Consider the following 16,508-nt stretch of genomic DNA (forward strand, 5'->3'; position numbering starts at 1 on the left):
TCCGGACGCGCAGGCACAGCGGCCATGGCTCACGGGCCCAGCCGCTCCGCGGCATGTGGGATCCTCCCGGACCGGGGCACGAACCCGCGTCCCCTGCATCGGCAGCCGGATTCTCAACCACTGCGCCACCAGGGAAGCCCAAAATATTTTTAATAAATGTAATTATGAGGGCTTTCCTGGATTCTCTGAAAAGATAGATATGATAACACGTTCCTTTCACTCTGTGCGGTTATAAATGAAGGCAAGAGACGTGTAGATCCTTCTAAGCTACTTTATCCTTGAGAAAATACTTGCTGACGTAGCGTTTGGGACTTTTGCTCATGGAAGGTGGAGAGTGACCTGGTGGGCTGGCCCACTCTCTTCCAGGGCAGAGCAAATTCCCACCATGGCCAGTCAAAGCCTAATGCTCAGAATGAGGATGTGAACATCATCAAGGCTAATTTATCCTAATTTGGAACTTTAAAGAATGATGACACTTTAATAAAAACATTAAGTTTTAAATGGGACATTTACTCTTGGTCCTCTTGTATTCATGCTTCATCAATCTAGGCATCTATCTCCTTCAAGAAAAATGAAATCCTGATGAAATTGTGTCATGCTCATCACTTGGAAATCTGTCTCCAATATCACCTTTAGTCTCTTCCCACCAATACCCTTCCTTTTCTTCAGTTGCCCTATCTCCATATCCACCCAACCCCCCATCTCTGCTTTTTATTGTATTATCATACATGGAAAAGCATCCTGAATAATTCTGTACCACCAATACTACTGATAATAGCTAAATTACTGGGGATTTATTAAGTATCACATCTTTCCTAAGCACTTTTACATACATTATGTCATTTAACCTAAGTAGCAATGCTATAAAGAAGTTAACTATCTTTATCCCAATTTTTCTGATATAGAAGATTTTTGGAAGTCACACTAAATAGTAGAACCAAAATTCAAACCCAGGCTATCTGATCCAGCACTGTCACTCTTGACCAATCTGCTTCTAGAAGTCCAGCTGACAGTCAAAGTATAGAACAAAAGTTCTTTGTCACCATTACCAAGGAATCAGCAGGGAGTGCTTCCTCTTAGTATATCAGCAGCCCCTGGTCTCCTTTCCTGTTCTCCCCCCACCTCCCCTCCCAAAACAGTTACAGCGTGTTTCAAATGTCCAATTGAACATTTCTGTACAATCATACAGCAGCTAGAACTTGTGCAATTTGTTTTTCTAATGCTTTAAAATTATAGCAGCTTCTGGAAAGCCGCTGATATAAAGTACAGGCGATTATACACTTAGGTCAAGAGATGAATCTGAATGGGAACATAGTATTGATATTAAAATTGAAGGACACATGAGAAACACAATTTGGCTAGAAGGCTCCACCTCAGCCTAGAATTTGTGTGTTTCCACTCCGAGTGTAATTCATAATCTGTTGGAGGCATCAGGAGCTTACCCTAGTAAAACCAGCAGAAGACTGATGGTCAGGAGGTAAGGATTCCAGTCTGGCTCTCCCCAACTGTCTGTGTGACTTTAAGCCAGGCTTTGTTTCCTCATCTGTCTCAGAAATAGTCATAACTCTGCTGGGACTTCCTATTGTATTAGTGTTATGAAGACATGATTAAATAAGCTATTTTTTCCTTTGAAAATTTACAACTATGCTATAAGTAAATGATAACAAAAACATTTTACTCTCCTCTGCCTTTCATTTGCACACCCATTATCCAGGTTATAACTTTCTGCTCTTTTTTTTTTTTTTTTTTTGCTATCGCTTTATTCATTGGGCTATAATCTATGTAAATTATTCAACTATGCAAATGCAGACACAAAACGCTTAATGATTAAGACTGTAGTCAGACAATACAGAGCAGTTTGAGTACCTCAGTTTCAGTTCAGATTTTTAAATTAATCTAAAATTCATTCATTGTTCTCTGTCCAATCAGGTAAGAATTCTGAACCATTTCTGACTGTGAGTTTTGACAGGTTTTAAAAAGCATCTGAGAAGCCCTGGAACAAAATAAGATAATACTTTGTTTTTATTAGTTTTAAATAGCCACATGGAAGGTTTTTTTTCCCATTCCTGTTAAAAATCCTCTCCCTTAGAGTTGAAAAATACATGAAAATCTTCAGCCAAAAGGTTAAATCCTTTGACTAGAGGGCCTTTCAGGGAAAGTGCCCGAAGATCACAAAGAATAAAAATGCCTTCTCAACGATTTAATTTAATTTAATTCAACAAGCATTTACTGAGCAACTCCTAGGTGTCGGTTATTGTAAGAGCCCCTCTGGGGAACGCAAAGATGAATGAGACATGGCACCCGCCTTCTATTAGCGCACAGGCCGGTGGAAGAAAAAGACGCATGCAGATGTTACTGTCAAACAGAGCCAACTGGGTAACTGGTCAGTGGAAGCAAGGAGTGATGTGAGGGAGGAAAAAGATAGATTAATTCTGACTAGGGCATTTTAGTAGACTTTCCCGATGAGGGGGTATCATTTAAGCCGTTTCTCGAGAAATGATAAACGAACAGAAGGCCATTCTAGGCTGAGACAACTACATAAGCAGAGAAAAAAAAGGTGCTGGTGCTTGGGGTCCTTTGAGGAACTGTAAAAAGACAAGTTGACTGGATTGTAGAGCATGGGAAGATGCTAGAAAGCTCAGTTCAGGCGGCTTTATGGAGGAGTTGAATGCCAGATTGCAACTATGGAATTTGGAATCCACCATATGCGATAGGAAACAATTGAAGGTTTTTATTTTTTAGCAATTAACACCTTGAAGCCTTGGGAATTCCCTGGAGGTCCAGTGGTTAGGACTCAGAGGCTGGGGCCTGGGTTCTATCCCTGGTCAGGGAAACAAGATCCCACAAGCTGCGAGGCACGGCAAGAAAAAAAAAAAAAAAAAAAAGATAAAATTTTTAAAAAAAGGAAGCCTTTTCTTTATGCCCCTCTCCCTAGTCCATGTTACTGCCCCTTCCCTAATGAACCTTATGCATACCAACAAAGAGAGTGTGTAGCATAGTGAATTAGATTTGCCTACTCACTTATCTATTGCCCTGCTAGGCTGTAAGCCCTCTGAGAGTCGGATCTGTCTGTTTCTGTATTGTTAGCATCTCACTAGTACAATAGGAGGCAAATGATTATCACTTTATATGCATTCATGGAATGAACACATTTTAAAAATTAGAAACCATGTAGTCAGGGTCGTGTTTTAGGTAGACAGATTTGGGGACCAGGCATCGGATGGATTAGAAGACGGAGACATGGAGAGTAACTGGATAAGGGAGAGGGTTTGTAGCTCTCCTGGGAGGACAAGGGAAGGGACTGAAGCAGGATATCGAGGATTCAGTTTGGACAAGATTTGGTGACTTCTTGAGTTTAAGACTAAAGGGGAAGGTGTAGAGGGAATGAAGATATTTCTTTGAGTTTTCTAGCTTGTGTAACAAGGAACTGACTCTACCATTAGCTGGATAGGGAAGAGAATGGAAGGAGCAGGTTTCGGGGTCACACATGGAGAGGGAGACGATGACTTCCTTTTGGATATGGGGAATCTGAGGGTTATCGCATCAACAGCTACTACAGTATTGTCTCTGTCACTTACAGAAAGTGAAATCAAAGATAAACAACAGAATTTAAACTAAGTATTTTATACATGTATAAACTCATTTAATCCTGAAATAATTCAATAAATTGAGTATTAGTATTACCCACCTTTTACAGGTGAGGAAATGGAGGCCAGCAGAGGTTATATTATTTAACCAAGTTCATGCACTGGCTAAATGTTAGAGCCAAGATTAAAATCCACACAGACTAACCCAAGGGATTGAGCTCTTTACCACTCTATAATACCATAATGCAGGAAGGAAGGTCACTTTTTTTTTTTTTTTTTTTGTGGTACGCGGGCCTCTCACTGCTGTGGCCTCTCCCATTGCAGAGCACAGGCTCCGGACGCGCAGGCTCAGCGGCCATGGCTCACGGGCCCAGCCGCTCCGCGGCATGTGGGATCCTCCCGGACCGGGGCACGAACCCGCGTCCCCTGCATCAACAGGCGGACTCTCCACCACCGCGCCACCAGGGAAGCCCAGGAAGGTCACTTTTGTTGGTGAAATAATGTAGAAGATTTGGGGAGATGAGCAAAATGATAGGTTTTTGTTCTCCCCTAAATGCACACAGTGGGAGATGATAATTCCTGCCAAGTATAGTGGTCCCCATATCTGCTGTCTTCCACACTGATTAAGTATCAGCAATTAACCTCTGCTAAGTCTAGTTAGTAGCTCTCACTCGAATGTGTGTAACTGGGATGAGAGGGCAACCATCCATCAATAAGCACGGTTACAACAACCTTTTAGTACGCCTCTCTGCAGGAAGATCTTCAAAGACTTGAGTTTACGTGTTGTAATTAGTGACTCATTTATGGCATATATTTTCTGAAAATTCAGTCCTTTTCTCAAGAGAGAAAAAAAAACAGAAAGTGAGAGAGAAAGAGAAATCTGAAAATGTTTCTGGTTAAAGCCTAAACCATACAAGAAACAAAATATCTGTTCAATATGTAAATATCTGACTCTGTTCTGGACATGATATTAAAAGGTCTTGGTTGAGGCACTTTACGGTAACATGAAAATCTGTTGATGGTTCTAAAAAAAAAAAGCCAGCACTTTAGCTTTTTTGTGTTTCTTAACTTTGGTGAGACATTTTTGTTTGGATTCTGCAGGAGCAATTTAAATGGCTTTGTGAGAAATGAATGAATTTTAAAAAGAATAAAGATTTGCTTGGTTACCAGTCTTCTAAGAACTTAACCATTTGAAACTCAGTTTCCTTAGCTCAGAGTGGGAACAGAAAGGACTTCAAAAACATACCCTCCATTGGAGAATTAATTAAATAGTGCTTGAAAAAAATATTTTTATTCTGGAGAAAGGCTTCAAATTAAAGGTATTGTTGTGTTACAGCAATTTATGCCCTTGGTAAAGAAGCAAACTAAGTGGAGGATACATTTGTTCACTACTTTTCTTATCATTATAGCCAAGACAATAAGATCTGTTAAATATATTCAAACAGAAGGTCTGGGGAAAAATATACATTATCCCTCTAAAGGTATTTGAATATTAGAAGAGGGTCAAGAAAGGGTTAATTCATTTCCTTCCTCCCACATCCCTTCCATCCCTTGCCTTTGTGAATATTGAGTGCCTCTCAGGTTGAGATATTGGTATTGGCATTGGGGATACAATGATCAAATCAGCCATGTCGAAACTCCCTTTTCTCCTTCCCCCACAGCCTACCAAAATTTGCATTCTTGCTGTCACGTTTGAGGAAGTGGAATTTCAGCTTTGTCCAATGAGAGGTGCTTTGACCGAGGTTTTCCTTAATACCCTTCAGATTTTAACCTTTATAAGCAACAAATGTTTCACGTTAGGCATTATGCAAAAAGCTGGCCTTTATTGTCATCTAAAGGATCCAATAGGCGAAGACTCTCCTAAGACATATTTCAGTAATTAACAATCCATAATTAAAATGGAAAGTGAAAATAATGGCAATTGACTCTCATGTCAACTGCAGCAAAATAATTTGTATGCTTTTATATGTCAGCGTTTACAGAATTGACTCTTCCATTTTATTCCTATATCCTTTTATTCCAAAACTTATTTCATCACTTTCCTCTTGGCTACAGGCAAACAAGGACTAAGGATTAAATATTACTGGTTACCAAATCAATCACCAAAAGAACTGCCAGCTTTGGAATTAATTGCTTACCCATCCATTTCTGTTTTTACCATATCACCTACCCTGATTCCCTTTCTCTGTTACTGAGGACAGTGTGGTATTCTAAAAAGATTACTCAAAGACTTGTCACTGGTTTTGACCCATGTCCAACCATTAACTAGCAGTTGATATTTGTCATATCCCTTGGTTCTTAGTTTCTTCATGTTTTAAATGAAGAGGTTGCATTTAGGTAACTGAATTTGCTTCTAACTTTAAATTACTCATTCTTTGTTTCTCTGGAGTCAGGCAAAACTAACCCCACTGAACCCCATTCCTCATATTTTTTCAGTTAAGTGGCTGGTCTGACCTCTGATTTGAGCAACTCTAATTCCTAAGCCTATCAAACGCTACACTCCTCTTTAAAACAAGTATTTGGTCATGCCTGATACTCTTCTGAAATAAAATTCATAGATAATACAACCTTATTTACACACAACTAAAAATATCAATATATTCTCTAAGTTAAATAAGCGAGAAATTAAAGGAAAATAATTTAGAATAAAATGATATGCATTTCAACATGTAAGTACTCAGACCTCACTGCATAAAAAACAATGAAATATTAAGATGCTTCCACTTGGTCAAAGGCTCACTGTAGATGTGACAACAAGTACAATTGTGATTCACCTGTGTTGATACAGATTGTATTGATGACTCAAGTAGTGCTAGTAGCATTGCTGTTGGTGATGTGATCTTTCAGAACGGTAAACAAGATTTGGTCAGTTTCCCAAAAAAGTACAGCCTTCTCTAATTTCTATGGTAACTATATGAAAGCTACTTTATGTGTGCGTGTGTGTGTGTGTGTGTGTGTGTTAGGTTATAGGCTCAGAAAATAGTAAACAGGGTTTCACTTATGTGACTTTCCCAAGGGACACCTAAAGGTCTTACAAGATTCGGAGCAACTCTTCTTGCGAAGAAGTGAGTCAAGTATATTGCAGGACATCAAGCGTCCTTGACCTTTGCTTACCACACAGTTAAGAGGAGCACCCCCTGCTCTGAGGACCACTGGAGGAGTGAAGAGACTTGCTACTTTTCTTCAGATTAGCACGAAATTTTTATTTGGTTTGAAGAACTTTTCATGAGCTGCATGTTTATTTTAGTTGTGTTTTGGCATTTGGGCCATCTAAGCAGACAGGAATCTGATTAGTCTTTTGAGCTCTTGTGTCCTCCATGTCTAACATGTTAGAAGATCAAAAATATTTGATGATTAAAAGAAAAGAAAAAAGGGAGGGAATGTATCTTCCAGCCTTTACATAGGTTCCCTTTGAAAACCAAGGTAAACAATGAAAAGTTTTTGAACTACAACTGAATGGACTAAAATACTATCATTTATAATCAAAAAGAATAGGGAGGGCTTCCCTGGTGGCGCAGTGGTTGAGAGTCCGCCTGCCAATGCAGGGGACACGGGTTTGTGCCCTGGTCTGGGAGGATCCCACGTGCCGCGGAGCGGCTGGGCCGGTGAGCCGTGGCCGCTGAGCCTGCGCGTCCGGAGCCTGTGCTCCACAGTGGGAGAGGCCACAGCAGTGAGAGGCCCGCGTACCACAAAAAAAAAAAAAAAAAAAAAAAAAAAAGAGAATAGGGAAAGGAAACTGTATAGTAATATAGGATTGAGGAAGGCATACTGAGAATGGTTGGGCCAAGATAGACATTTTGTGGAAAAGGAAAAAAATTTATTTCTTAATGGAAGAATAAAGTAGAAGTTTCTGCAGATGTATGCCTTCAGCATTAACAATAAGTACTAACATTTACGTAGTGTTTACTGTGTGCCAGATACTGTTTTAAGTGCTTTACACATGTTAAATCATTTCATCTTCACAGTGATACCCATTTCACAGGTGAGAAAACTGAGATACAAGGATGTTTAGTACATAGGTCATACAACTAGAGGGTTGGAGTTGGGGTTTGAACACAGCTAGTTTGATACCCTACCTGTGTCTTAAACTACTGTTTTATATTGTTGAGGCCTATGTGCTGGTCGCTCAAAATAATACTTTAAAACAATATTTTTGCTGAGTAAATTAGTTTTACTATTATAAAGCCATGAAAGGTTTAAAGTAATGTGATTGAGAGAAGGAAAGGTCAGGACAGTGCTCAGTTGTGAGACAATCTCCCACGCACATGGGCAGGATATCAAGCATCCTTGACTCCTGCCCACTAAATACCAGAATTCTGTATTTTAATTACACAAATAGCACATGAATGCATTCTCATGATAAAACTTTAAAATTCAGAAGTTTATAGAGTGAAATCATCTTCCTTCACTCTTCTAACAATTCTTCTATTTTTCATTAAAATAACAGTTTGGGATATTTCTTTCTGCTTCTAAGAATTTATGAATACACACACAGTTTTCTAACATAAAAAGGCTGTGAAATACATACATATTTTTCATTTCTTTGTTTCATTTATTGTCATTTTTTTTCATACCCAAATACATGGATCTTTCTAACTTCACTCTGTATGAAAGACTCTAGGTCCATCCACCTCACTACAAATAACTCAGTATCATCTGAAAAAAAAAATGGTTCTGATGAACCTAGGGGCAGGACAGGAATAAAGACGCAGAAGTGGAGAATGGACTTGAGGACACGGGGAGGGGGAAGGGTAAGCTGGGACAAAGTGAGAGAGTGGCATGGACTTATATATACTACCAAATGTAAAATAGATAGCTAGTGGGAAGCAGCCACATAGCACAGGGAGATCAGCTCGGTGTTTTGTGACCACCTAGAGGGGTGGGATAGGGAGGGTGGGAGGGAGACGCAAGAGTGAGGAGATATGGAGATGTATGTATATGTATAGCTGATTCACTTTGTTATAAAGCAGAAACTAACACACCATTGTAAAGCAATTATGCTCCAATAAGGATGTTAAAAAAATAAAATGGTTTTCCCAAGTAAACATACATTAAGAGTTGAGTGTGCCATGTTCTGCTTCTGGGCCATGAGTGCACATAATTGATTTTTAAAAACGTTTTACCAATCTTATCTGTAAAAAAGTGGTAACTCATTTTAAATTGCATTCACTACTAGTGATATTAACATCTTTTCATTTTTTTTTAGCTGTTTGTATTTCCTTTTTATGGGTATTCCTCTTATTCTATTGAATTATTTTTCTCTCAGTGTAGCGTTTTATTTCTTTTCTTTAGTGTCTCTCATGGTAGAGAAATTTAAATTATAAATGAGCAAATTTTTCTGTCTTTTCCCTTATGGATTCTGGGTTTGATGTCTTTAAGGAAGGTCCTCCCTACCTAAGACTGTAATCATACAATTATGTATTATTTTATGATGCTTATGTAGATTTAAGTTTAGGTCTTTAGACTATATGGATTCATTTATGTGTGAGGTAAATATTGTCTAAATAATACTAGTAAACATGTATAGGATATTTACCACACATCAGGCATTGGGCTAAGTATTTTAAATGAATTACCAAATTTAATCCTCCCAACATTTATGCAAGATACTGCTATTTTCTTATCAACAACATAGGAGGAAATTGAAACACAGCTTATTAATTTGCTATTTAGGGTCATGAAAGTCAGTGAGAAACAAATTTGAACTCAAGCAGGCTGACTGCATAGAGATTCAAGTAGTCAGAATTCACTCCACAGTGGATATTTAAGGATTCTACAAGTTGCTCTTAATTCTCACTGTGTTTTGTTAGGATGAAGGATTATCTTAATAACTTCCCATGATTGCATGATCTTTGTTCTAATTCCACATCAATTTAGAGAGATGGAACTTGGGACCCAGCATATATGAAAAATAGTTGTTCCCAAACTTGAGCAAGCATCAAAATCCCTTGGACACTTTATTAAAACACACACTGGGGGCCCCCACCCCAGAGTGTCTGATTCAGTAGGTCTGGGGAGGGGCTTGAGAATTTGCATATCTAATAAGTTGCCAGGAGATGCTGAGGCTGCTGACACATGATAAACCATTATGTTGTAGTGTCTTAATGAATATGAGTTGTCCCAACAGAGAGCTAAGAACAGTCCATCCTTTAGCTGATCTGAAATGCTACTATTTTTCTAGAAACTAAATTTCTACATGTATATGGATTTCTTTTTCAACTCTCTTCCATTCCATGAATGTATTTGTCTGTTTTTAACCGGGACTACACTACCTTAATCACTGTATCTTTACAGTACATCAGTACTGATATCTGGTGGGGTAATTCCTCTCTGTAAATAGGAAGTGCTTTTTCAAAACAATTGAAGTTATTCTAGGCTATTTTATCCTTCAGATAATCTAGAAAATTATCTTCTCAAATTCCATGATGGGTTTTTAATTCATAATGTATCAAATTCACAAATAAAGGTGGATGTACTGATATCTTACCAGTATGATAACTAGAAAAATTGTATGTCCATCTCCATATACTATTCTGGTCTTCTTTTATTTCTGTCAAAAGACTTTGAGGGTCTACTTCATAGAAGTTCTTAACTTTTCATGTTTGGTTTGTTTATAAGTATTTTATATATGCCTTGTACTACTGAAGGGATTAATTTACTTTTCATCTTGACTGGTTATTTCTGGTGTAAAGCTATTGATGTTTTAAATACTGATATTACTTTCTTATTAGTTCTAATTGTTTTATGGTAGATTATCTTGGATTTTTTTGTCAACCATATTATCTGCAAAGAAGCATATTTTTAAATATTTCCTATGCTTTTCTAATTGTCTTGGACAGAATTTCCACTTTAATGTTGAATAGTAGTGATAGTAATGGGCATCTTTTACATTACCTTGATTACCTTGGAATGTTTCTAATGTTTCATTAAGTAAATATGTTACCAAACCAAACTTGGATCTGCTCACCTGTGCCCAGTAAAGCCAAATCTACTGAAACTGGATTGTGGTGAAGAAAAGTGCAGCAGTATTTATTGAAGGTGCCAAACAAGGAGTCTGGGTGGCTAATGCTCAAAAGAACCAACCTCCCTTATGGCTTTCAGAAAAAGGTTTTTAGAGACAGAGTGAGGGAGATAGTTGTGGGGTATGTGATTAGCTCATGGACATTCTTCTGATTGGTTGGTGGTGAGGTAATTGAGAGTCAACATCATCAACCTTCTGGTTCCAACCAGTCTGGGGTCTACATGCTTGTGGTCAGCATACAGTTAACTTCCTCCACCTGGTGGGAATTTTAGTATCTACGAAACAGCTCAAAGGAATATTATCTATAGCCCTTGAGGAGGAGCTAAAGGTCCTTGACTTTGTTTAATGGCTAAACTATTATTATTTTGTCTTCTTCAACTGTTTTCCTTTGTTTCTGCATTTTGTCACTTCTCTGATTAAATTTACTTTGGAACTTGGGGAAGGTCCAGAGGCTAAAGTTTTTCTACAAACAAGAGGCAGGTGGAGGAAATGGGGGGGGTCAGTCAGGAGATGGCCCTGTAGGGTCCTGCTCAGTTACAGTTCTCCCCTTTTCTTTGTTACTCCTCATCCTGAGGGGAACAGATGAGGAATAAGAAAGAGAATAACATTTTGGATAGAGAGGTAAATAATAAACTCTGCAGAGGAACTCAATCTTGGGGGACTCAGTTTCAAATACAATGTTTACTATTGATTTCTCATAGATAGACCTTTTCACAGGAAATTTCTTCTATTCACAGGTTACAGAGAGTTTATATCAAGAATTGGTATATTTTCTTATTAAATACTTTCTCAACAGCTGAAAAATTATTACCATTATTACCACAGAGAGGTTTCCTTTTAATTTATTAATGCTACTCCAATCTACTAATGTATATACTGTTGTTAACTGTACTATTTTGGTATTTCTGGCAAAAGCTTGCTTTACCAGTATGTTTGCTCTCCTAATACATAATTGACCTTCATGCACTTTATATTTAAGATTCTTATAGTTATGTGCATAATTTATATTATGTGGTTATTTTCCTTACTGTTCTTCATCTGTGCTTGAAACAACTGTCATGCTAGACTATCTTTTTCAGTGACTTGAAACAATTTATTTCATTTGGGAGTATTTGTCCCTATATGAACCTCACGTTGAAAACTGTCTGTATTTATAAATTTCTACGTATAGATTTTTGTCTGGTTTTCAACTTCATCACTGAAGTTTTCCCCTTGGATACTTCTTTAATCATGTTCCATAAGTTTGAGTATATTCTGTTCCCATGACAGTTAATCTCAACAGCAAAAATGTTTACTTTTTTTTAAACTGAGAACCTTTGGGCACCAGCCACTTAAAATAGAGCGTAAAACAAAGGGATCCAGGCTCCCACTCTGCTGGAGCTCACATTCTAGAAGGAGGAGGTGAGGCTGAAGAAGTAATCACATACACAACTGCATAATATCAGATGATGATTAGTGCTATAAGGGAAATGCAATAGGGAAATGTGATGGGGGCAAGTAATGGCAGTGGCTACTTTAGATAAATGCTCTGAGGAGCGACTAGTGAAGCTATGAACTGAATGAGGAACGGGAGTCCTTCATACAAGAATCTAAGAGAAATGGGATATACATAGAAGGAACAACAGGGTGGTGACATAATCAAGAAAAAGAGAGAGGATGACAGGAATAGGTTTATTAGTTGTATTATTAAAGTTCACTCGATCCTTAATTAATAATAATTTATATGAAAATCGGAACACATGTGAGGGGTAGAGGGAATGCTATTAATAATTACTTAGGAAGAATAGTCATAAACTGGGACCATCAGACAAACCAGAATATATGGACACCCTCTTAATTATTTTTCCTTCTACTTGACCTGTCAGTTGTTGAAAGAAGAGTATTTGTATTAAGATCAACCATCCCATTTATGGTTCTGCCATTTCTCCTTGCTTTTCAATGAAACAAAATTAGATGGAAAGAGCATCTGTTTACTCTAATTCTCTTTCCCTTTAATTTTATCTGATTTTATATTTAGATCACCAAAACTGTTTTCCTTTTGTTAGCACTCACTTGGTTAACCTTTGACTAGCCTTTGTTTTCAACTATTTGCTATTTTGCTGAGTATAGCTCTTGTAGACAACTTAGAGGTACTTACCCAGACTGAGAAGTGCAGATAACTTGTTTTGTTTTTTGTACTTATCATGATGGTTAATAATTTGGATCCATTCCTTGAAATTATTTTTTGTATTTATCATACTTTCTTGTTGCTTCTTTTTGCCTCTCTCCTACTTTAGAAAAATTCAACAATTTATCTTTATTCTTATTTTTCCCTTTAATGATTCTGGAGATATGTATCTATTTATAATCTTCTAATAATTACTCAAAATTTTACAACATACTTTTTAAAAATTCTAATCTTTCATCAAAGTCTAGAATTAATCTACCTTCCTCTCTCCCTCTACATAAAACACTTTAGCACACTTTTTCTTCATTTCCAATGCCACCCCCTTTACTGGATCTCAACTATGTACTGAAGTCATCTGGAACTATAGTTCCAGGTTATCATTGATTTTACTGCAGGCCTTTCCTCTGTGTGTTGTATTATTCCCATTCTTTCTTATTTTAATACATTAATCACGTTTGAAATGCCTAAAATTTCGGAATTTAAATGCACTGAGGTAAATTTCTGAGAATTATAACTTGCTTTGTAAGGGGTATGATATTGTATATGTACTTCTTAGGTTTTTTTCACATGATGTCTTACATTTTCAATAAACACTACATTCCAATATGTCAATATAATAAAGTTTTCATAGAGTTCTCCTTTTTCTTAAAAATGATTTTGAGTGGTTTTATGTGATATTCATAAATACTGTCTTTTCTTGTGATATGATATTCAGATTTTTATTTTCAGCATTACAAATTTTCTCTCTGTAGATTGTCATGTTAGCAAGAAAAAGTAAGTTAGTTAATGGAAAATTACAAATAGGCACCATTACTTTAAGAATACATCAGATATTCGTATTTTTAGTTGAGTCATATTAGTATGATGTATGAATTTCTCTAAGCCTCTTACCTGAAGGAGTTTAAAAACCAGCATTGCAAAAATTTAAAAGGATGTTGTTTTGCCCTAATAGTCGTATGGATTTAGGCAGGTGTAGTTGGAGATTAGCAAGTTGTTCTGATAGTTCATAGAACAGAGTTTAACTTCAAGGGAGCAAAGGAGAGAATATCTTTCTTTTATTGTCCCTGCATTTTTCTCATTTATTCATGTCACTCTCCTATTATAAAAGCAGCTGGCTGACTTACATTGTCTCTGTAACTGAAATGCAACAAAGGCACCTATATCCTCTTTCTTTTTTCCTCCTCCCATATCATTTTACAACCAAAGAGAACACTTTAGCTCAGATGTATTTGAACGCTGTTATACAAGCATTAGAAATATTGTTATAACACAGAGAAGAGGATAAATTGGCATATGGGTTTTTAATTATTTAGTTCAGTAAATGGGTAGTACATATTTCTCATGTGCAATTGAAAAAGAACCCCAAATTTGGTAATAGATATGCTTTATTATACAGTAGGAACTTATATAGGAAACTGTTTTCTAACTATAAGCTGTATGTATAAGAATACATACAGAGGATATGCTTATAGTAAAGACTTGGATTTGAGAGAAATTTGTTGATTTTCACGAAGCAAAAGTACGTTTGAAGAAGATATGTACCTAAAACTCATTATTACACGGGAATATTTTTATTTGGTAATATTTATAACCACAATAAAAGTTACCTCTGGATCAGTAATGGGAACTATTTGACTAGTGTCCTTGCCTTTGACCATGACAGACAGCACTCTCACCGTCTCATGACCCTGTAGTGCCAAAGGATGCAACTCCAGAATCATTCTCAACACATGCTGTAACTGCTTTCAACTGAACAGCTGTTATAGAGGGCGAAGGGCTTTTTCTATGAATTTATGTTGATTAGTCAATGCATAGCACCAGGAAAAGAGAATTTGGTAGGGCTAAGACTGAATGATGAAGGTACTTAATACCTGAGATTGAATGAGGTTAGGACGAGAGAAAAAATAAAAATCACTCACAGCATTAATACCTGGAAAGAATTTTCTATCACTGCAAGCTCGTTTCTTGGGATTTTGTGATGTAGAAGTAAGGGAAAGAGATGAGATAGATAGGACTTATGATGCAGAAGATGAGCAACTTGTGTTAAAAACATCCAGTTTTTACTTAAGAATGAGAAGCAAGAACACAAGTGGAAAGAAGAAGTGAATGAAAGAGGAGAGCTATGGGTTTGGTGTTTCAAGGAGAGTTTTGGCTGGGGTACAGAGGGAAAGGGTGTTTGGGTGATCTGGAGAAGTAATTGCCCTCCATGAGAATGGCAGCTATACTATATTACATGGGGTTTAAGCCAATTAAAACATAATGTTATATGGCATTCTTTCCTTAAGACACTGAAAGGAATTATTCTCAGTTACCTCCTTGATGGCCAGACTTTATTTAGATAGAAATCTACAAGTTATCTGAACTGCACGAAACCTTAGTTATGTGTGGGTTACTATGGGATTGTTCCTGATCACAGTGTAGATTTTTTAATTTACGGAAACATCCTAAGATATAAGTAAAAGTTTAGAAGTAGCTGCTTTGGTTGATTTAACTTAGAAACTTAACAAGTTCATACCACTGAGATGTGGGTAGGAGTTTCACTGCAAGTGCTTTTTCTTCTACTCATACAGAGTTGATAAAAGAAACGTTTGTGTGTAGGAGTCATTGAAATGCAAAAGTCTTAGAAATTCTTACCAAATAATATTATACCAAATGATAAATATTCTTTTTTGTAATTTGGAAAGCAGATTTTTTTTTCTTTTTTTTTTTGGTTTTGTTTTGTTTTTGTTTTAGCATCTTTATTGGAGTATAATTGCTTTACAATGGTGTGTTAGTTTCTGCTTTATAACAAAGTGAATCAGTTATACATATATCCCCATATTTCTTCCCTCTTCTCCTTCCCTCCCTGCTTCCCACTAGCTGTTTTACATTTGGTAGTGTATATATGTCCATGCCACTCTCTCACTTCGTCCCAGCTTACCCTTCCCACTCCCCATGTCCTCAGGTCGATTCCCTATGTCTGCGTCTTTATTCCTGTACTGCCCTAGATTCATCAGAACCTGTCGATGGACACTTAGGTTGCTTCCATGTCTTGGCTAGTGTAAATAGAGCTGCAGTGAACATTGTGGTACACAACTCTTTTTGAATTATGGTTTTCTCAGGGTATATGCATGGTAGTGGGATTGCTGGGTCATATGGTAGTTCTATTTTTAGTTTTTTAAGGAACCTCCATACTGTTCTCCATAGTGACTGTATCAATTTACATTCACACCGACAGTGCAAGAGGGTTCCCTTTTCTCCACACCCTCTCCAGCATTTATTGTTTGTAGATTGTTTGATAATGGCCATTCTGACTGATGTGAGGTGATATCTCATTGTAGTTTTGATTTGCATTTCTCTAATGATTAGTGATGTTGAGCATTCTTTCATGTGTTTGTTGGCAGTCTGTATATCTTCTTTGGAGAAATGTCTATTTAGGTCTTCTGCCCATTTTTGGATTGGGTCGTTTGTTTTTTTGATCTTGAGCTGCATGAACTGCTTGTAAATTTTGGAGATTAATCCTTTGTCAGTTACTTCATTTGCAAATATTTTCTCCCATTCTGAGGGTTGTCTTTTCGTCTTGCTTATGGTTTCCTTTGCGGTGCAAAAACTTTTAAGGTTCATTTGGTCCCATTGGTTTATTTATGTTTTTCTTTCCATTTCTCTAGGAGGTGGGTCAAAAAGGATCTTGCTGTGATTTATGTCATAGAGTGTTCTGCCTATGTTTTCCTCTAAGAGTTTTATAGTGTCTGGC

At 37.1% G+C, this 16,508-nt stretch overlaps 1 protein-coding gene across 20 annotated transcripts in view; it reads left to right on the forward strand.

Annotated features, from left to right (window-relative positions):
- DTNA (dystrobrevin alpha) overlaps nucleotides 1–16,508 on the forward strand; it is a 390,047-nt gene that overhangs the window by 34,385 nt on the left and 339,154 nt on the right. The gene's annotated exons all lie outside the window — the stretch shown is intronic.

The sequence above is a fragment of the Physeter macrocephalus genome, chromosome 19 (assembly GCF_002837175.3).
Source record: "Physeter macrocephalus isolate SW-GA chromosome 19, ASM283717v5, whole genome shotgun sequence".
In the NCBI taxonomy this organism is placed as follows: domain Eukaryota; kingdom Metazoa; phylum Chordata; class Mammalia; order Artiodactyla; family Physeteridae; genus Physeter; species Physeter macrocephalus.